General features: G+C 36.3%; 1 protein-coding gene across 4 annotated transcripts in view; it reads left to right on the forward strand.

The window, feature by feature from the left end:
• The window catches only part of RALYL (RALY RNA binding protein like), a 386,418-nt gene that overhangs the window by 161,824 nt on the left and 200,733 nt on the right, over nucleotides 1-23,861 (forward strand). The gene's annotated exons all lie outside the window — the stretch shown is intronic.

Consider the following 23,861-nt stretch of genomic DNA (forward strand, 5'->3'; position numbering starts at 1 on the left):
GGTGTAGTACCCACATTGATGTCGGAAGAGAATATACTACATGTCATGTATTGCAGCTTGTCCATTTGCAAATAAACATCATCTCCCTGTTGTGCTCAATGTTCAGCTTGATTTCTTTGACTTGAAATGAGGTGTGATTATAATATAATGTGACTTTAATCCAACATACTTAAAGCACTCAGGACAAATGCATAGCTTGTCTTACCTCAGCAATCAGGGAATTGAAGCTTTGAGACAAATTCTGACCTCCTTGCAACATGCTTTTCTGCATCAAACACCTTGAAATTGAGTTTATTTTTACAGCAGCAAGTTTAATGTCAAGTGCTTGAATGAAAATTGAATTAATTTGTTGCTTTCATTAATTGACCTCCTTTAATTTTCAAACTTTACATGTTTGTTTAATCTTAATACCTTTTGATTTATTCATGAAATGTTGCTCTTCTGTGCTTTGTAATAATCTCTGGCTATTCAAGCATTTTCAATGTGATATTCTACATCCCAAGTTTTTAATGAGATTTCTTATGTATGTATTTTTAAATAAAATTGTGGAGGTTTTTCCTTTTTGTATTCATTAACTTTACATTAGAAACCATGCCTAGTTAGGAAAATCTCATGAATTTAAGGTTCCAAAATAGGTGACCAAGTGTCATTCCAATAAAAATGAAATCTGCATGCAATGGTTCATTTGCAAGGAATGCTTGTTTATCTTCTCTGGCATTTATTACAGTGATCAAGCAACTGAAATAATCTGCATATTATGCAAACCAGTCCCTTTCTCATGAAAGTTTTCAGGCTTTTTATACTAAGAAAAATTTAATGCAAAGGCTTGTTGTTAGATAGCATGAGAAAAGAATTGGATCTTGTCACAAGAAATTCTTGTTACTGTCATCTCAGGGGACCAACCTATTTTGGGAAATTAAAGGTTCCGATGTTATGGGTTACATCATCAAAATGTTTTATTGTGGGTGTCCTTGGCAGCATGAAGGAAGGTTCTATTTTACTTCATGGCTAAGTGGATTATTGCCCATTCTACCACTGCAACCACAAAGATGATTAAAAGAATTGGAGTTTTAAAAATTGGAGACTTCACATTAAAGTGGCTTCCTAGCCAAAGATAATTTCAACAGGAAAGTTTAAATCAGCTGGGAAAAGAAAGCTAACACTACTTGTGTCTTTAGAGCCAAGAAAGTGAAGATATCAAAGGAGGAAAAGGTGGGTTATACCAAATTATTGAAATCACTGTCTATAAACATGCAATCGGCTTTTTTAAGTTTTGATTTAGGAACATCTGTGGTAAAGGATTTTCGAACCAGATAAAGGTAAAAATATACTTTTTAACAAAATGCAAAGTTCACTTGATTTCAATTATAACACAGAAAAGAACAAGATTCTAGAATATGAACTTTAACAAATATTGAAAGTCTTATTGTGATTCTCTTAGTTTATCCATTAGATAACACTTACCTTTTACGATATTGGTTGGACTTGATAATCTTAAAGGTCTTTTCCAACCTAAAATGTTTTAGGATTCTATGGAGAGGGAGAGTCCCCTTCAGAGACCAATTCAGAGCATTAAAATTGAGCTTGTGATCCAAGCTGCCCTCAGGACTGGGTAAGGAGCTTAGGGAGATCAACGAGACATGTAAGGTGCAGATGTGTGAGAAAGCACATTTCTGACTGTTGTGATTTTACAGCAATGGAAGTTGTCCTCTCCTGGTTCACCACACTCCTCAAGCTAACATGCCTATTTGTCTGAATAGACGCTTCTTCCAGAGTAACCCATCACTCAGAAGTGCATGGTTGGCAGATCAATGGCTGTCTATTTCATGAAACAATCTTTTTTTAAGATCTTTTACATGATTGAAAGCAAAAATTGCACTTTGAAAATAACAAACTCAGAAGTTATTGTCTGTCACTGTTCTGCCATCCACCATTCGATTGTTGTAACATCTCCTTGTGTCTTATCTGCAAATGAGATCATAAATCCTTCAAGGAAGGATTTGTCTTTTAAAATAGGACTTGTACAGCAATTAACACTTTGGCTTGCTGAACTTTAACAGTGTTTTCTGATCTTGCCATATGTAGTGGTTTGGTCCAAAATACTGTTTACCTCCTGTGAGATAAGAATTAGGAGAAACGCAAAGCAGGCACCAAACTTAAAAGAATATAAAGAAGTTTATTAACAGACCTAAAAGAAGAAAAAAAATCATACCACACCTTCAGAACACTTCTCCTCCCCCCACCTTTCTCCCTTCTCCCACTGACAATGTAAAAAGACAACCCTTGCGATGTTCAGTCTGTTTACCACTTCCATAATAACCTTGTTCAGTCCATTTAAGAAGAGGAGTCTCTCTTGCCCATGCTATGAACACATTATCACAATGAGACAGCCGCCTGGGTTGGTTCTCTGCTCGCATATGAGTCCCTTCCCCTGACTTGCAGCTTTTCCCACAACTGCTTTCGAGAGTCCACTCTTGAAATTAGTGGGGTAAAATTTTAAGGTTGAGCCGTTCAGAAACAAAATTTCTCTTCACCCATCTCTGGGAGCATTTCATCTCTAAGAATAGAGGCCCTCCTCCTTCCCTGGGAGCAAAGGGTCCTCCTCATCTTCATCTCTAGGACTATCTCTGGGAGCATCTCTAGGAACTGAGGTTTTCTCCTTTTCCATTTGGAGCAAGAGTCCTCATCATTTCCATCTCTCCCTGTTCAAACTTCTCATGAAATTACAGCTGCTTCAGCATCTGCCTATCTCAGCGCAGGTGCTTTTGCTCACAAGTACAAGTTGAACGCTCCACCCTCCATGCCTTCATGAAATTAAAACAGGTACTCTGATACAGCATAGCTTTACAACAGAATTTCAGCTTTAAGCATCTCCTCTTTCTTCTCCCTCAGGTTTTCAGCTCTTCACAGCACTAAAAGGGTTAATCTCACCTGGGTCTTGAAGCTGGAATTTCGCTTATCGCTGTTGGTTACATGATCTTTTGCCGAACAGTGGTACAGCTTCAGCTGAGTCTTGGCCGCACTGGAGAGGAGGAGCCAGGCTGCTCCGGCTGCACAGAGCAGGGCTGGGGGGGGGGGGGGGGGCTCTGCAGGTGGAACAGGGCCCATCGGCTCCAGGATGGCCGTGATCCAGCCTGGCCTAGCCCGAGCAGGGCCTGGGCTGGGCCCGCCAGCCCCCGTATGGGGCCCGCAGCCACTGTCCCAGCACTGGAAACGAGAGAGAGCTGGGAGGGGAGGGGGGGGTTTGTCTATTCTTAAGTGTGGATCACAGAGGCGATCACAACTTTAAGTGGCTTAAAAAATTGTCCATATTCAAACTGGCCAGCTGATAGGTTTTATCAGGTCACAGAGGAAGCTGTAAGCACCCCTTAGCAAGGACATCACTTCCAGGACTATGCTTGCTAACCCATGACACCATAATACAGCAAATAATCACTGAAGTAAAGAGATCCAGAAGGCATTTTAAGATTATATAATCTGTTCCCTGCTCTGAAACAATGTTTAAATATATCTGTCAAGAGTGATATATGTCCAATCTTAAAGAGCTCCAGCAATGGAGATCCCTCAACCTCGTAAGACACATACATTTAGGGTTTTTAGCGTACATTTACACTGTATTTACTATACATATTTTGCTATAGTTTTTACCTGCACTACTTTCTGTAGTTTAACTTAGCATTGTTTTTGTTTCCATTAGGGATATGGAGAGAACATCATTTCCTTTTTCAGCAGAAACCTTTTATGTGTTTGAAGTCTAGCCATCTTCCCACACGATGGTTTTCACTTGGCTATGAATTAAGTGAGGATAACAAACAAAAACCCCATGTTGCTTGAAAAAAAAACAAAACAACAAACCAAAAACCAAAACCTGAGAATTAGGGAAGTTAGGGCTAGGCAGTGTAAAGACACCAGATGAGATGCTGAGATTTTCCTTCTCACCCAGAAAATGACAGAAACACAAACTGTCTGGATAATTGTTTCACTTGCACAGTTACAATAGAAGGTGCCTGACAGTGCTTTGTGGACTACAGAGGATATCGCAGGAATGGTCTCAAGGGGTTTAGAACTAATGTGGATGTTTCCACTTCATTACTTTCAATGGACCAGAGTCTGATCTGTCTGCATTAATGAATGGTTACCCCTCTGGAAGACATGCTACTGGTTATATTCTAATGATGACATAACTAGGAAGCAGAAATAGATGTCTGTGAGAGGACTGCCTGTAGCCATGGCCCATGGGCTCCTTGGTTTGATTGTGCACGTATCTGGGATTGCTGAAGCATGTGAACTGTATGGTGTCAGAGGAAGCATCAAAGTGATGAAAATTATAACCTGCATTTTTTGGGAATACTTTATTTGCTGCAGTTTTGGAAGTCATACAAATTTTTGGATGTTGATTTTTTGAGAACATTTTCATTTTAAGATGATATCCGAAATGCAGGTTGGAGAGCGCTGCAGCAAGCTGCACCGGCAGCTCTAGCATTAGAACTATAAATTTTATTAAAGTATTTTAATAGTAGGAAAATAATGAAGGTATAGTATAGTATAGTATAGTATAGAGAAGAGTGGGTGAGGTTTTCTGGGGATTAAGTTTATGAATAGAAAGACACCATGTCAGGATTGTAAAAATGAAGCTGAAAGCAAAGTGTTTTGAGTAGGACTTACAAATAAGCATTAGAAAAGTTATGTGATTGACAGAACAAATCAGAAAACAGGAATATTACGTGAAACGTCTTCTACACTGGCTGTTAGGAATTTGGCCAGCCAGAAAGTAAACACAAGGCTCTTGTACAGACCACACCATGTCTCTTATCTTTTTGTGTGGCTGTGCCAACTTGCTTACAGTCATTACTGCTTAGAGAAAAATAAAATCCAAAACCAATAACTGTACCCAGGGCAATGCTAAACTTTGGGACTCAAATGCCCTTCTATGTAGTATCACCTTACTATGTACACATGATAATTCACAAACTGTCTCAGATAATATGTAGCCATATTTTAGTTTTCTTTAATGTAGTAATCCAATAACAATTTATTCGACACTATGGGAAATTTAAAATATGCTAATTCAGTATATTAGCCGGATCTTTGATTTTGACATTTTGAATTATTTCTATTACAGTGACGTAGTATTTATATATTTACAGGTAGACATGTCTGAAATAAGTTAGTCTTTCTTCTGCTCAAACACATTGGCTTTTCTGCTCTATATGGGAGTATGTGGGCTATTTTTCTCCAATTTTTGTGAGAGCCAGGAACCAAAGATTTGAGTGGCTTATGCAATATGAGTTAAAACACATTATCCAGAATAATTAGCACTACTAGTTGTATGATTATGATTAAATGTGATTTAAATGTCTGTTTAAAAGTAAGCAACAGAAGGCTCCTTCTAATAAAAGCAGCACAGAACAGAATGTTATACCAATTTGCCAGTTCTTTTCAGATCCATGTCTAAACTACATGTCCTGACTAGGTACCCCATTTGCTACAAATAACATATTGCTTTGGATATGAAGTTTTTATTTTTATATTTATAGATACAATACCAGTAGTTGAATAATGTCAGTAGAATGAATGTGAAGATTCCATCTCTGTCTTTATCTCTAAAGTTATCCATGTCAAAAGTATAGTTCGCTTTTTGCTGTGATCTCCGTCTTTATGTATGATACAGAACTGTCCAAATTTTTTATTGCAGTGTGCAAATGAAACTTCAAGTCTGCTGTTTTTACCGACTGTTTGCTTTTTCAATTGGCTGCTGTAGTCACATCATGTTGTGTTTGATGCTATCTCCCAGTTCCCTGAGCAATTTCTGAGCAGAGCACCAGCACATGTCCTCAGAGCAGTGCACATTCATACACATATTTATGAAAGCTTTTTTTGTGGACAGTGATCACAAAAAGAAAGCTGTTTTTCATCAAGTTTTGAAAAAGCAAAATAATATTAATACATCTTTATGAAAGAACAACTGGATTAATTGTCATTGTGTTATGGCTATTCTGAACTTTCTGTTACCATACCTCTATATAGCAACATAGGAACTTGTATGTTTTAATAAAAAAGTTATTTCACCTTCCTTTTATGCTCCACTATGCAGCCCTAGTTCTTAAGTAATTTAGCTAGATCCCACGGCTTGCACTTTTAAGTACTGTCATACTCCGTGGTCCCATTGAAATTACAGGGATTACTGGTGCAGTGAGCTTTCATTCAGCTCAGCTGAAGTTAGCAGAACTGATCTCCTAGTTTTTCTAACAGTGACAAATTCATCTATGGATGCACTGGATTTAGTGGTAGCCTATAGAAGTTACTATTACCCCTTGCTATTATTCCTGCAGGTAGAATTTAGTACTTGCAATATCCATTTGTGACACTTAACCTGAGACTGTGTTTAAACCAGGGGAGGATAGCATGACCCTCACCCAAGATAACTGATTAGGGTACTGTGCATCTATTCTGGTCCACAGGCTGAGGAGAGACTATAACCCCCACCCTGTTGCTAAAAGAAATGGAGGCATCAACAATATCACATCAGCTGGTTTCAGTCATTGTCCCACTGTTGGTTCCCTGGGATCAGAGCATGAGGCAGGAACCCATCACTCCAGGGCAGGCACTACTGGAACGTCTAGGTGATTATTTGTTTGCAATGGCACAGCTATGTTTTTGTAGATTTCTCTCCACTCGTTTTTTATAAAAGCATTCTAATTCTTCTACAGATTTGCAGGCACCATACTGCTTACCACAAATATATGTGTGTGTCCATTATTTAATTTCTTTGGCATGCTAAAAACCAAATAATTCCTATTTTTCTGACATAAAAAAACAATGAGATTGGGAGAGGGGAATTTTTTTTTTTTTTTCCTTATGGAGTATAAAATTAGGACAGATGAAAAACAAAGTACTTTCCATTACGACTTCTGTGATTTTGGAGAATACCTAAGCAGTCTTGTTTTTATCATCAAGGTACGTACAAGTAAATCTGGCTTATCTTCAGAGGTGAAACTACAATTACAGATTAGTAGCCCTAACGAGTTCTTACAAAGGCTTTAGAGAGCGTATGTGCTTTATTCTTTCTTAATTTCCACTTTCCCTTGCTTGCAGGGTAAATTTATCAATAGTAGGGATAATTATGAAGGAGGATTCTTTAATTTTTTTGCACTTACCTTTTCAAAGAAATGCAGATCAACACAAGATATTTCATTCTGCTATGTACATTTAAGTGCAATCACCCATTTTAGCCTCGAATGTCCTCTGAATTCAACTTTATTCAGCGTTTTGAATATGTCAGAAGCTGTTTGATGATCAACAAAGGCCACATATGTAGAAGGCATATTGCAGAGTATTCTCTGATTGTTCTTTGCTTTTGTTGGCCATTTTAGAAGAATAAACTCCAGAAGTAGATGTGTTTTTTGAACAGCTTTTAATAAATATTTCTGTAGTTTGCTACTCTTTCAACGATGCAACTTATAGAAGTTGGAGTCTAGAAAAAAAATCAAGGACACTTTTTCAGGAGAAAAGAATTTTGAGTAATATCAAGATTTGATGGAATTTATTAAGACCTATATTTAGGTGTTTGTAAAACTTCTATGGTGAAAATCCGTCTGATGCTGTCATGAACATATTTTTCTCCCCAATACACTAATATTTCATGAAGACATTCTTCTCCCCAATATACTGATGTACAATCTCTGAAGAGTATCTTTCAAGACCTGACTAATTTTCCACAGATATAAACTAAACATAAAATTATTAACTACAAGTATTTAATGAACACTGCTTTTTAAATGCTGGACAAATGTTCCATTATTCCTCTGCTGAACAAGAGGTAGAAGAGGAAGATGGAAAGAGTTATAGACTGAGCTTCTGAAAGGAATCTCAGGGATGTTTAAGCAGATAAGTGAAGATTAAAATAAATTCTTTTACTTTGTATGTTGATTCCCCAAATCTGCAACTAGCCTCAGTGCAGCTCTTTTGTCTTCTGTGAAAGTACTATTAAATTTGTAGATTTTTTTGACACCTATAGTGAACTCTAAATTTACTTAACTTTTATTAATTACCAGACACAGTTCAAAGTCCACTAGATAGCTTTTTCAAACTAGTCAGGTTCATTCTGGCCTTTATTACAATACACAGTACAAGACATGAAAGATTTAATTATTCTAGGTCTTTCCATGCTTCTCTCCTCTTGCTGAGAAACACATAATTCATCTAAATTTTAATAATATTTTCTTAAAGACTCTTTTTTCCTTTATATTTCAACTTACAATATGATATGACTATGTGAAAATACTGTTTCTTCTCTTGAATTTTTTTCACCTTAATATGTTCCCAGTCCTACATATTATGGAGAAAACAAACAAGTAAATAAACAAAATCCCACCACAAAACCAACAAACATTTAAATTGCAAATTATAAAGTTTCAAACTTTGGGGAACACATGCAATAGATTCTAAAATATTTAAAGACCCTTTCATACTGAAATAATTTCCTTTTAGCAAAAAGGCAAAACTTGGATTCTTTCAGTTTTCATAGCTTTTAAATCTTGTTGTAATAAACAGTTTATCCAAAACCATTAATATAAACAAAGAAAAAGAATTCTTTTGATTTCAGAGGTACAGAATTATTCTTGTAGAGATCATTTGTGGCAAATATTCACCAGTATATATGTATTTGGAGTTGGAAGGAACCCACAAGGATCATCAAGTCCAACTCTTAAGTGAAGATCAAACCCACGACATTGGGTGTTACTAGTACCATGCTCTAACCAACTGAGCTAATCTCAGGGTCTGCAGACATGTTCATATTACTCATCTTTGGGAATCAGAGATGGTAGTATCTAGGTTTACACAGCACCACTTTTAAGAAAACCTGCCCAACTTCAGTCTTAGGAAAAAATTCAAAACATCTTTTTATGTTGACAAAAATCTTTACTGTTACAAACCATATATAACTACAGGAAACACCTAGAATAAATTGTAAAGTACAGTCATCAGTGACAAGACTGTTTCGTAAGGAATTGGTATGAGTGCTTCAGCGATATTGTTTGAAGTAATTGTGTCTTCAGAGGTCTATCATGGAAGAGGACCATGGCACAAAATCTTCTCCTGGCATGCGTGATGGATTTATACTTGTTGGGTATTCATATGGGTGACAAAAATTTTTTGGTTTTTTTTGAGGGAATGCAGGGTACAGGGGCATTAATTGATTTGTTTCATTAGTGTGTGTTTGCAAATGAAAGTTTACTTGGGTTTTTGTTCAGTGTTTTTTGTGGGGATTGGATTTTTTTGTTACGATGGAAGGTTAACATCAGGGAAGTGACAACTTTTCACTGTACTCTTTATTTCTAATTTGCCCTGCTTTGGGCTGTGTCTCATCAGGCAGAGTTTGGATTAACCTATTACATGCAATGTTTTTTTCACAGGATCACTCTTCATTCACTACCCAGGATAGATGACAACATTCATTTAATTATCAGTAATTAATAACTCTTTCTTATTTGTCAAAAGTTTTAGAATGTTTTTCATACAGAATTTTTCATGAGTTTTCCTGGAAATGGCCACTATATTAACTGAATTCTCATGCCATATTGCTGGGAGAGATATTAATCTGTTTTCCTAAGCAAACAGAGTTGCAGAAATACTAGAGAACAAAATTATATGCTGATTTTGAGGCAAAATTTGTGGCACATCAGGACTAGATTTTTCAAGGTACATAACATTATCCAGAACTTTTTGCATTCAAAAAAGTGTTGTCATTGTGTTTGACTTAGACAAGAAGGAAAAACTCTTCAACATAAAAGTCCACCAACTCACCAGCAAATAAGGATAAACCTTAATTTCACTGTATTTGAAATGAGAAGATAAATGGAGATTATGCTCAGACAGAAATTTGGCCTATATAATCTTATGCTCTTGGCAAAAGGCAGTGTAAAAATAATATCAGCCCAGTAAGGATGAGGATGGTCACCTCATAAACAGGGACAGAGATAAGCCAGAGGTATTTAATTCATTCTTTGCCTCTGTCTTCAATGTGAAATATGGACCAAGGATGTCTTAATGCCCTGAGCTGGAGGACCATGACTACAAGAATGATCAACTCCCAGTGGACACTGAAATTGTGTGAGATCTGCTGCCCTGTCTATTAAAAAGCTGGCTGATGTCATTGCAAAACCTCTCTTGATGACTTTTGTGTGGTCTTGGGAATCTGGAGAGGTGCCGACTGACTGTAAGATAGCAGTGTTGTCCCAATTTTCAAGAAGAGCAAGAAGGAGGACCCCACAATCTACAGGCCTGTCAGTCTCACTTCAGTGCCTGGTAAAGTTATGGAGAAGATTATTCTGGAGGTATTGAAATACACCTGAAAGCCAATGCAGTCATGAGAGGAAAATCCTGCTTGTTAAACCTGATTTCCTTTTATGACAAGTTAACCCATCTAACTGATCAAGGGAGGCCAGTTAATGTAATATCTTTGAATTTCAGTAAAGTTTTCAATGCTGTCTCTCACAGAATCCTTCTAGATAAAATATCCAGCACACAGCTGGATAAACACATCATGCGATGGGTGAGCTACTCGCTCATGGGTCAGGCACGGTTACAGGGAATGGGGTGACATCACACTGGGGACCTGTAACTAGTTCCACTGGGGTTCCACAGGGCTCCATCTCAGGCTCTGTGCTCTACAACGTCTTCATTAATGACTTGAATGCACGACTTGATGGGTTACTAAGCAAGTGTGCTAACAATACAAAATTGTTGACTCCCTCGAAGGCAGGGAGGCCCTGCAGAGAGACCTTGATGAATCAGAGGGCTGGGAAATCACCAACCATATGAAGTTGAACAAGGAAAAGTGCTGGATTCTCTACCTGGGATGGGGCAACCCTGGATGTATGGACAGACCAGGAAATGAGGAAAGCAGTGCCAGGGAAAGGCACCTGGGGGTCCCTGGTCAGTGGGAAGTTGAATGTGAGTCAGCAGTGCCCTAACAGTCAGGAGGGCCAAGTGTGTCCTGGGGGACATCAGGCACAGCATCACCAGCTGGGCAAGGGAGGGGATTGTCCTGCTCTGCACTGAGGTGGCCTCACCTTGAGTCCTGAGGGCAGTTTTGGTCTCCACAATATAAGAAAGATATTAAACTATGGTGTGACTCTGGGGGATGTTCCTGTGCAGGGCAAGGAGTTGGACTCAATGATCCTTGTGGGCACCTTCCAACTCGAGATATTCCATGATTCTGTGATTCTATGATTTGCATCAAAATGGAACTGGAAAAGGGGAGAAAAAATAAATTTCTGAATTTGTATTACTTTTTATCTTAGTGTCTACACTCATACTGAAGCCTTTTATTTACATTGCTGTCTCCATCAAAGATAAAAATCATAGAAGCAGTGATTTTTATTGTAAAACTTGATTCACTTAACCACGGAAGCACACAATGCTCTTCATGTAAACAAAGCAGTGTTTCTTTACTACTTTTCTAATTTAGGATTTTGTTTCTACATAATGAACATTTAAAAGTGAGTCCTATTTCTCACCATAAATATAAAGTGAAGCTTTTGAGTCTATTAAAATAAATTTTTCTTGCCAAGGGAAAGAGCACCCAAGAAACTTGTGAGAGTCTTTTCTTGTTTTCACACACTTGAGAGAAAAATTACTCCATCCATAAATGTTTTTTTTTTTTTTCCCTCAAATTCAACTTGTTTTTCTGCAGTACTTTTAGCCATTTTGATCTTCCCTGCATCGGGCACTCTGTTTACATTCAAAATTAGACCCCTGGTGTTTCAAAGCTTGGATTCAGTATATCGTGGTTATGCAGTTACTTGTTTGAAGTCCAGAGTTTTTTCTGACGACCTTATATGAAGGAAACCAGAATAGCTCCTGGTGAGTTCTACTGAGTCTCAGACTGCTTTCATAGTTTCATGGATGTCATCTTTCTATAATTTAGTAAGAATCGTTGCTGGGCTGCAGCAAATTCCCTTGCTTGCTAACTGTCTCATTTGCTTGGGTCTGAGGATGGCAGTTGAATGGGGGAAAGCATCTGTAGATAAAGAGGTTCTGCCTGATTCCAGTGGGAGAACAGACAAAGAAGAGCAAAATTTTAATCTTATTTCACATCCAGAAATCCTGCTAAACCAAATATTTTTTTAAAATATGGTTATGTCTGTCTGTGTTTAATTATTTCATACTTGCCAGGCAGCATCCTAAGTGCTCACAGAAATCAATACAAACTTTGGGCACAGCAAGACCGCCCGATCATAACTTTAGAAATCAACCTTTTTCCTCTTGGTTCACATGGGCAACATTGTGGTTTTGGAGTTACAAAGACTTCCTGCTCCACTCTTGAGAAAATACAAAAGAGAGAATGAGAGCTCAAAATATCAGTGGTGAGAGACAATACAGCAATTTTGCTAGAGCTTTCTTCTGCACTGTAGGTACAAGCCCTGGTGAACTCATTTTCAGGATTTTGTCTTTCTTATTTCTATTACATGACATATTTGGTGGTATCAGCCTCATGCAATCACAAGCATTCTCTGAAAACATCACTGGAAACATCAGCAGGAAAATAATTTGCTTGGAACTCAGGAGAAGCTGGATAAAGAGGAAAGTCATGTGGATATGTTTTTTACATTTTAGGTTTTTTCCCTCTTGTCTGTCATGAAAGTTCATGACCAGGACAGAAAGTGGTTTTGTTATACTGAGTGCTGTTAAAAGGGAAAAAAAGAAGCCAAAATGAAATAAGCAGTGGGTACAATTCACTGCACTCTTTCAGTCAGAAATTGCTGCCACATGGACTCAGACTTTCTAATGGCTTTTCACAATCAACCATCTGTAAGCCTCCAGTTGGTATGGTGCCTGCAGTATTTATTTTGAAATGCTATATAACCCACAGCATCTGGGAATACCCCCAACACATACTGTGCAACCACAAACTCTATAAATGTTGGGGAAGATTCAACTGACACTTCTATAATTTTTTTTTTTGTTGTTGACACTTGCAGAAGCAGGGCCAGAACAGAGTAAGGTTTATCCAAGTATAGGTAACACTCTGCACATCCTTTTAAAATTGCCCTTTCATTGTGGACATTCTTGTTCTTTGAGATATAATAATAAAAAAATCTTGATGACAACATTAGCAGATATTAAAACAGAGTAAAACAAAATATTCTTAAGAGAGGATTTATGGGAAGATATAATGGAATACTGTCATTAATGTTCTCTATTCTCATTAAAGTCTTTTTGTCAACTACTTTGGCTATCTTCCAAATGGAATTACACATGTATATGAGTAGTTGATTGGGATTTAAGTCTGAATCCATGTGTTTATAGAGATATTTTGAGACAAGAAATTTGTTAGATTGTTTTTATGCTGAGATAGAAAACCTCCTTCCCATCAGGAGACATTGTGAAAGCAAATTTAATGTTTTTGAGGTAGTGCCACTTGGCACATGTGGAGTATAACTGAAAAACTGCAAAAATTTTCAAGCAGATGCATTTATGTCAAATTTACCATGTTTCTTCGTCATGAAAACTGGAGAGAGAATAAAAGTCAAAGCACTTTAACGGACACTTCCAAAATAGCACTGAATTCTCCCATATACTGATGTTTTAAAATATCTGTCTTCCTGTCTTATTGTGTCTTCTAACTTTTATCCAAAACAATATATTTCCTTCTGGTTTTTGCTATGGCTTTAGAGTAAGAAAGTATTTTTGCTTTAAATTGACTTGAAACTTTTCCCTTTTTTAATTCAATCAGCAATCTACCCTCCACAGTTTTTTCCTGGAGCAGATTCTGTTAAGAGGTGGAACAGGCATTCTCTGGCATCCTTTATGTCATTTAGTTGATTCTATAATTACAGATTAATTAAAAATGTACCTCAATTTACAAATTGTTATTTTCTAAAGATTCTTTAGATGTTACTAGCTGGAAAAAAAATTGTAGAACAACACTGCAACATTTATATAGTATACTCTTTAATGTGTTCCTACTTCATAAACATAAAAAGAAAAGAATGGTATATATTTGAATTGAGATGATTAACCAATCTTGTAGCAGTTTCTTAATAATCCTCAGAGTTGCGTTGTCTGAGAGAGTGTTAATATTTTCAGATTCTCAGCAAAATTGTTCTGCTTTTCACCTTATTGAAAGATTTGGTGAATTTCTAGCACAGAGGAGGAAAAAAGGGGTTTTAAGATCTTTCTGAAAAGTTAGCTAGATAGTTATTTAGCTAGATGGCATGAGATTATTTTTTCTATCTTTGGACAAAGCTTGGATTACAGAAAATTATGACTCTATGTGGATCTATTTCTTCATTCTTTACTTACTGAACTGTAGGATGAAGCAAAAGCTGTGAAAGTATTTATGGTAGCATTAACACCATGAACTAGGAGATGAGTTTTATTACATATATGGCATGCTTTTGTCAATGATGCTTTATGAGAAAATTCACTATATATTTCGTAGCAAATTCTGCCATCAAAATTATTAATAGATTGACAACTTTATGTTAGGTATTTTCCCATTTTTCTAAGGAACTCATTGAAGGAATTGTCTTGGTAGACAGAGAACTGCGAAGAAACCTGTCTGATTTTTTTGCTTTTCAAAGCAAATGTTACTCAAAAGGTTTTTTCAAATATCTACTTTTGCAACTAGACTGCCTGTATTATTCATACTTTCGTGTAGATTAATGTACCCCGTCATACTCATATCAAGCAGTCCAAACGTGTAGGTTACATGACAGAGGATTTATAGATCAGGCAGCAACAAACAAAAGGAGAACAAGGTTTTATTCCATCAGACATCTTTACCGTCCTTAGATGCCACAGTCTACACCTTACCTTCTAAATTAGTCAAGCATTTCACAGACCTCTAGTATACTGTTGCAGCAAGGAAAGCAAGAATTAGTACAGATCTACGTAATTTGTTGCTGTTCTGAAGATGAGTGCACACAAAACTCGTAATTCATCTTGGACAGGCAGTAAAGATCTCAATTTCCAAAAGAACTTTACCCTTTCAGAATGGATGGGTTGTTTGGAGGACTTTCAAAATATTCAGAAAAGGGGAAAATACACCAAATAGTAAGTTGCTATCTTCAGATTACCAATATATAAAAACCAGAGATGGCTGCAATTTTCCACTCTTTTTTAAACACATATCTTTATTCTTTTTTATTATACACTTTAGAGGAGTTGACAGAAAAAGAAATAGCTCAATAAAAACTATTAGAAACATCTAAGGAAATCACTTTTGAGACAGAAATACTTCTGTGGTAAAATTTCATCCAGATCTTTCTCTGAATCATGACAAACTTTTTCATTGTGAAGGTACTTTTTCTTTTATAGAAGATGATAGCACTTAATTTTCCTTATGTAACTATCAAAGATAAGGGTGAAAGTCAAATACTGATTAAAGGGAAAGAAATAAGGGACTAGTAACCATTTCCTCAAACACCTTTCTCTTAAGGATTCTAGCTCCTTTCTACTATGAAAAATATAATAATAGAACAGTGAACAGCATTGAATCAGTACCTTTTTGCTGTAAATATACAGATAATTCAGATAATTTTAGAAGCAATTCTTACATAAAGCATGGGTAAAAATAAGAAAAGTCTGTTTTAAATGGCACAAAGCAGATGACAGTTATGTTAATCAGCTACAGCTCAGTCCTCCTTATTTGACAGTTCTCATCACTTGCACAAATGAGATATATAGGAATTGATGTTGTATTGCTATCAAATCAGTTATACACTTTTGAAAAGCAGTAAGATGCTTTTTAGTAAGACTTTTTTGTTGGTTTGGTTTGGTTTGGTTTGGTTTTTTTCCAAATCAAAGATAAAAATGCATAATCACATTAGGAGATTAACTAACAATACTAATGGAAATCCAGGACTGTTGTATGTAAAGCGATTGGGGCACTGAGACTTGCATGTTAAAAGACAAGTGTAGTCCCTGCTGAGTATGTTTTAACTCCAAAATAATTAACTCTGTCAAATAATTAATATTTGTTGACAAGACCAAGTTAAGTGCACGCAGCATCACGTCTTGTAATTAATTGGGATGATAAGATAATACAGACTGAAAGTAATCAATTTGAGCTGCCAAAGCTGATCACTTAAGCCAAGTGAAAAAACACAAGCAGCATTCTTCCACAGATTTCATGCACACTTATAATTATCTTTGCCTGCTCCTTTGGTCTTTTTGTATTTCAGCTCTGAGTAGCCAAGTTTAATTTGTGTGAGTGTTTTTGAATGTTTATTTGAGAGCTCCCTGAGCAAATTTGTTGGCAGAAACACATTAAGAGACAACTGGAAGCAAATTATAACATTGAACATAATAGATCAAATTAAATCTAGGTAAACTAGATAAAATTAAAGAATATTTAAAATATTTAACATTGAAATGCAAGTGCTATGAAATAGCTGTTTGCAACTGATCTATATTTACAAGAAAAAGAACTCCTAACTCATTACAAGCTGTCAAATATCAAAACTTAATTTGCATCGGTTCAGATTCACTTCAAGGGGGTAATATAAAAGCAATAGCAAAACACTTCTTATTTCAAATAATACCTATTTCTGTCTCAATTAAATCAATGAAACCTATACTGTGGTTTAAAACAGAGTTACTTTGATAATGAATCCTTCTAATAATATAATCCACTAGACCAGAGGTTAGGTATTAGGGCATCATGAGCTACAGAAAAATCTTAACAGGGTAGAAAATTTGAGAGATAAATTATTCATTCTAAATTATTTTCTCTAACCAGCTTTTACTGCACTCCTATCAGATACTTTACAGCTCTACAGTATGATGTTGGAGATCAAGTATAATCAATAAAATAAATTATTTAAATGTAAGATTCATAGGGAGGTTTCTTTACACTTAAATTTTTTCAATCTCCTGTGATACAGAAGAGATAAAATGAATTATATTTATGTTAAACATTTTGAATTTTTATGATTGATACCGAAATTTCTAAGAATTTTGTTTCCAGGCTTGCATTTTTTGGCTTAAAAATAAATCATAATCCACTTTTCAATTTGAAAATGTAGTGGAAATGTTTTCCTTGTTTATGGCCCTTCTGATATATATGTACAGTGTGGAAAGAAAGAAAAAAACCAATGTCCTGTATGCTCAGTGTTACTATAATAATTCTTTTGTAGTCTCTAAAAATGCTACGCAGCAGAAAGACCCAGGGTTGTTTTTTACGAAGCACATTAAGAGAGAGAAAACAGAAATAAAATCAGTGTGACAACCTACATACCAGTGTTGCTCCTTCAGGTTCAAGGAGGAAGAAAATCTGCAGGAAGGACTGGGTGGCATGGAAAAAATAAAGTGGACTCAAGTAAGAAATAGTGTGAATGGACTGAAGTATGGGAAGAAGCAGAGAATATATGAGACAGGTGTTATAGAGGTACAGTGATGACATTTATAGTACAAGATTTCAGTACAAGGAAAGAGCATGACACTTTAGACTTTTATCAGAATAGAAATTGATTTATTTTCTGACCTATCTCTTTGCCAAGTGTTAACCAAGCCCAGGAATATGCAGCCAGCACCAAATTATAGAACATTAAAATGTACACAGATTTGGATCTCAGAGGCCAAGTTACCTGCTGAAATAAAATAATTAGGCACTGTCCCGGAAAATCACAATTTTCTCAAATATTTTGCTAGAAAAGCTACACCAACAGCTGGGTTTGTATGGTTTGCATGAAAAAGTCTGCCTTAATCTGGTTGATTGATGTTTGGGTAATGTTTTTAGGGGACCATCACTGGCATGTTCCTATTCTATGGTGTTTGCTTAAGCAAGTCTCTAAAAGAGAATAAAATAAATAAAATAATAACTGAGTAGGGACTGTGATCATTGTGTTTGGGCATCAGATGTCTGCTAGAGTAAAATCATAGCTCCACTAAGAATTACTATTGCCCCAAACTAAATTAAAATCTTACTTGTATCTATTTGCTGCAGCAGAAAGTTATTGCTGAGACTACAAAACTGTAGAAATATTGGGAAAAAAGCTTCTCATCCAATTTTTATGTGGCTTTTCACAAAATGTTAAAGACAGGGCAGATAAGACCTTTTGTGTGCGTATACAGTCTATTTTAGAAAGAAAAATTCGAATAATATTTCAGGAGTTCTCAGTGATGCACAATATTGGAACACATTGCTTTTAACACTTCTTAAGCTATCTAGCAGATTTTTTATATGCAACGGGGTATAGTGTAGGAACTGCAGGCTTTGTGATCTCTCAGTAGCAATGAAAATATTACTATGCTAGTTTTCATTTAATTTCCATGTCTTAACATGCAACTGAAAAATAAACAGACAAATATTATTATTTTTTTTTTAATTAGGAGTACCTACTAAGGCTTTGGCATGAATATTCACATAGATTTAATTACGAAGTAAATGTCAAATGATCTTGAAGGTAATCTAGGAAGGGAGATACAGAGTTAAGAGCCTGAAGCAGCCATGCTACAGTGATTGCTAAGAGATCCAAGGCACAGGCTCAGGAGACAGAGAATGCAAATTCTAATTTTCAGCAATAGAGAATCAAAGGAAATTTTCCATTGTCCCAGAGAAAGTCCTAAATGTTGAGCTATCAGTTAAGACACTGAGAAAGGTACTGCAACTGGATATTGTGTCCTTAATAGTAACAATAGAGGAAAATTACTGAAACAGTCTGTAGACATGTTAATGCATGCATTGGGGCAGGCTTAAACATTCTATATATGTCAAGCCACTAAATCTTGAAATTTTTTAAATACTCCTGCAGAACATTAGGCTGCTTGTAAGTTTCAGAAACCAAAGTGAAATTAAACTTCAGATGTTTTTATGTTCAGATGATAGAAAATTTTTCACATATAGCTTTGAATTTCTGTTCATGAAATGCCCAGGAAAGTCTATGGATCTAGTTTATAAAGGCCTTGCACATGGTTGAATGATTGTGGTGGAAAAAAGAGCTGAATAAGATCCAAATACAAGATTTAAGACTCTAACTAAATCATCCTTAGATACATATTCATATTTTCTATGAGTTTGTCTATCCGCGTATTGCATGTATACATGATGGAAAGTCTCATTATCCCACGTGGAAAATCCCATTTTCACATTTTGCATTTCAAAATCACATTTTCACATTCATTTCACACAATGAACTCTAAAGTTTATCAAAGGAAAGAAATACCAGATGTCTTGTTGTATACCCTCAGTGGTGAGAGATTTCTTGTTTCTTGCCTACCTTTGTAATCTTACACTTTGATATATGCACATGAGATTCAGTGTGTGAAAAGCCAGAACAGACTTTGTAGATAGACTGAAAAAGCATTCAGCTGTTTTGTGGTGAATGATAGCATATTACCTTGGGTTCCTGACTCAGGATGTGCTGTACAGGCTAAGGAATAAAAGCAAGGCCGTGCAGGGATATGGCAGTCTACCACATATTGTCTGCAGATGTGCTTTTGTTTTAAAGATGCAGTTTACATCTGACCACTACAAAAATCTAGCCAGGCTGAATGAATGGGGTAAAAGAATGAAACGGAGAAGCCAAATGCACAATATGCCCATGATTTACTGCATAATGTTGGGAAAGTTACTGGCAGAGTCAGATACCAGAATTACCTTGTTGTCAGTAAGAGCTTGTCTTCCTGTAAGTCAGATGCACAGTGTGGTCATCTGGCATAAATCCCCAAGACGTGATTGCGAGAGGGACATTATGGAGTGAATACAATAGAAAATGTGATTCCATTATGACTCTGATTATGAAATTCAAGTATTCTTAAATACGTCTCACCATTATGAAAGATCAAATAATTATTTAATCAACTAGTATGGGAGATAAAACATAAAAATACCCATTAATAGAAAATACTAGAAATATACAAAATATAGAGATTATACAGAAAAACAAGAATACCACCAATCCTCAAAACAAATTCTTATGTTTTCAATTAAACAGTATATTTTCTATTACACTTACTATTGCTGCAGCATTTTTCTGGTGTTTTGCATTTTTAAATTTCATTCATGCAACAACCCACTGAGCTGTAATATTGTCAGTATTATTGCCAGTTTCTGAAGAAAGAGGAAAAGGTGGAGGTATTTAGTGACTTGCATAAGGTCTCTTATCAAGTCTGTACCAGAGCTAGGATTACAATTTGGAAGCTCTTGACTTCTTGTTTGTCATTCAACAGCCTAGACCATGACATCCCTCAAATCCAATTTCAGACTCTTACAAAATAATAGAGAAAACACAAGGGAGAAAATTTCTTGTCAAAATAATGCTACCAAAAATTTTGTCAGAGACTTTGGTAGCATAAAATTAGTCTACTGATGTGTTGATTATAGCATTTCCATAAGCAACAAATATCAGATTTTACTTTAAAAATGTATGACAAATTTTCCAAAAGAATCTTCTTCTCTTAAGAATAATTTGAAAAATTTCTTTGTATCAGCCTTGCTACGTCATGTGTCCCAAAAAACAGTTTAGTACATAACAGAGAAGGATTGAAATAAGAACTGTGGTGTTGGGGAAACCTCTAACCATGACATAGGTATCCTTGTTACAGCCAATTTTAAATAATAGCTTTAGATTCTAAATCATTAAAACAATTCATTAATTAAAATTTCAGCAGGTGGTGTACTTTGGGACTGCAAACTCCCTTGAGGGCAGAGAAAACTGGTGGAGTTTATTAGGAAGGTTAGAAATATAAAAAATAATAGGAGGAGACTGTCTTACTTGCTAAGGCTCATTTAATCCTCACAGTGATATGAAACTGAAGAGAAAGCACAAACACAGGGGGACGAACACTGCCAAATGACACCAAGCATTTCTACTGAACACAAGATTAGCTGGAAATGTCATATGACAGCAAATATAGCCAAGATTTTTTTTTAAGCGATCCATAGTATCACAAAGTCACTAAGTGAAGAGAAAGACAACAGTCCTGCAGATTTTACTGTCACTGCACTCAAAACCGAAGACTGAAAACAGATTTAGACCATCACAGAAAGTCAGAAACGCTATAAAAATTACTAAAAAGCCAGTAGGAATGAGTGATGAGAGAAGATTAAAATAGTTTGCTGCATAAATGATAAATAATGACTTGGAAGAGATGAGATAGCTGGCTACAAAAAGGTCTGGTCAAAATATTGGAAGTGAAGGGAAGTTTACCTTTTGTTTAAAAAAACAAACAAAAGACACCTAACTTGTTCATTTCATTCTCCAAGAACCTGTCTTCTCCAAGAAGCAACACATCCCAATATCAAGAGTTTCCGTTACCATTTCCTGGATAGGCATATCCAGCACATAGATCCCAAATAAGACATGCTAAAGAAAAGTATCAAAGTTAACACTATTTTAATTAATAATTAAAATTAGTAATTAATTTACTAATTAGTATCAAAAAGGTCCAAATTGTGGTTTCCTAGAGATATTTTGAAAGGTGAAGTATTACCTGCAGGACAATAGCAAAGGTCCCATTCTGCAATCCTCTAACTGACCTCAACGTCCAGATCTCTTGAGTATTCTCTCAAAGTGTGTATATCTTTAAGAAATTACACAGTTAGATAATGTATTATCTTTACTCCATTTCAAACTCTGCTTAAAATCCTAAATAAGTCTTATTTTTTTTATTTATTTTTCTCCTGATTTCACTGTATTATTTGCACAACTAAGCTGGTGAGGGGTCAGTAGCTCTGACCAAGGAAGCTGTGACCGGTCCAGAGAGACGGTCCCATGGAGGATCGTCTTCCCGAGTCCCGGTGTCTCCCCTCAGCGGCCAGCTAGGAGGGCCCGTGCAGAAGCTGTCAGCTCTTTAGTGATCATCAGCTCGTGATTCCAGCTCAGCTCTGCAGGGCAGCCTCCAGGCCAGACCAGGCAGAGAGACGAGAGGCCCGTGTAGCTGTTCTGCACAAGGCAGCTTTATCGGTCCGTACTCCGGCGAAGGGGAGCCAGGGACGAGCATCTCTCTGCCCTCGCAGGGGCAGGGGGTTAGCTTTATAGGGATACAGGGGGTGGGTGTCAGAGGATAAAGGCCAATGGGTTACAAAGGATCTGCATAGGGTCTCCCAGAGGATTCTGGGTCTGTCTTCTTCTCGCCCTAACTGCAGAGTAGCTGCCTTCCCAGGGGAGGTCCTGCTGGGAGATTGCTCAATCTTCCTATCTCAGCAGACGTCCCTCCAGGGCAGTGGCTGGGCATACCCTACACAACTATACTGGTATGTGCTATCACAATTACTTTTTAACCTAGCCAGCAGAGTTGCATCTTGATTTTACAACCTCTAAATACAGAAATCCTTGTATTTTATAGGGTTTAAATATGATGGAGGAAAGGGACCCATATCTGAGGGCTCATCAAATATCGTACTAGAGAAATGTATTTCTTTACAGGGTTATTTTCTAACCTTTACAGTTATTCTCTACATCCTGAGAACAAAGAGTATGTGAATAGGAGAGAAAATCCCTATTTTCCTGTGGTGACAGGTTCAATTTCCTTCTGCCCATTTGTGTGGGACAAAGTTCCAGCACCATGAGCTAGTGCAGGGCAATAAGAAGCTGCAACTCTATCCACCTGTACAGACCTCAGAACTTCTCCTTTTTCCTCCCACTTCTTGGGGGTGGTGCTACTCCTGGGACAGAGTGCACATCTGCACCTTACTGATCCAAAAGCTTGAACAACTGTGAAATAATGTATCCTTAAAAGTGGGTTTTTTTGTCGGTGTGTTATCATTAATCTCCAGTTAATTTTTTTAACAATTTATTCACCTTCCACGAAGAGAGTATTTGTCTCTTTGAGAAGAGTGACAACAGGAGATGAAGTGAGATCTGCTATATCATTTTATCTTTCAGTCCTTCATTTTCTACAAGATGTGGCATAGCAAATATTGATGCATATTGTCATTTATGTTACTCCAGAAATACCAGCTTGAAGGGAGCATTGTCCATGTTACAGAGATGATGTGTCTACCCCTTTTTAAAAGTAATTAAAAGGAAGTAAAAGGCTAAACCATATAAAAATAACTAACTAACTAAATAAATAAATAAAAGGGCAGGATATCTTGGAGAGAGAGAGAGAGAGGAAGCATATTCTTTAACTTAAATGATGACTGGAAAAGACCAGAATATTTTGATGTGAATTTAACTAAGCATCTTATAAGTTTTTTCTTTGTGTGACCTAGATATAGTAATTCATTAAAAATGAATTTAAAACATAAAGAAGAAAGGATTTCTCCAAGACAGAATATATTTTATCTGATAGCTTTCTGTTCCCTCTCTTCCCTCCTTCCATTTCTCCCCGTCATCGTGAAACATCCAATAGTCATGCTTCCAACAGATATGAAAAATTTTATAGGGGTTTTTCCAATTACTGATTTAACTGAGATGAAATAATTTTAATGATTGCTTATTAAAGGAATTAACATGCATATTGAATTTTCTCCATAAAATGTTAGTACCAATGCAAGATAAATCTATGTTGTAGGACATTTCATGCACAGAAGGACACTTCAAATGCTTAAATATCTTAAATTTGTCTGCAACAGTATGAAAATATTAATGTTATCAATGTTGCTAAAAGGTAATTGAAAAGTAAAGAAAATATATCATCACGTAATCTTTTTTTCTTGATAAATATTTTAATAATTATTGATTCTTTAAGCTCAAAGACAGCACGTCACAGAAAAGCTCAGCTATTAATAAGCAACAATTGAACTTGATATCGACAGAAGTTCAGAATTTAACTGAGGCTGGACAGCAGAAGGGCAGAGATTGCTTGGAAACGCTGAAAAGAGCAAAATCCCATGTGTATTGGGCCAGAGACTGACCACGTTATAGTGCTGCATTTTATCTATCTAAGGACCAATACTATGATGC

Source organism: Corvus moneduloides, chromosome 1, assembly GCF_009650955.1.
Source record: "Corvus moneduloides isolate bCorMon1 chromosome 1, bCorMon1.pri, whole genome shotgun sequence".
In the NCBI taxonomy this organism is placed as follows: domain Eukaryota; kingdom Metazoa; phylum Chordata; class Aves; order Passeriformes; family Corvidae; genus Corvus; species Corvus moneduloides.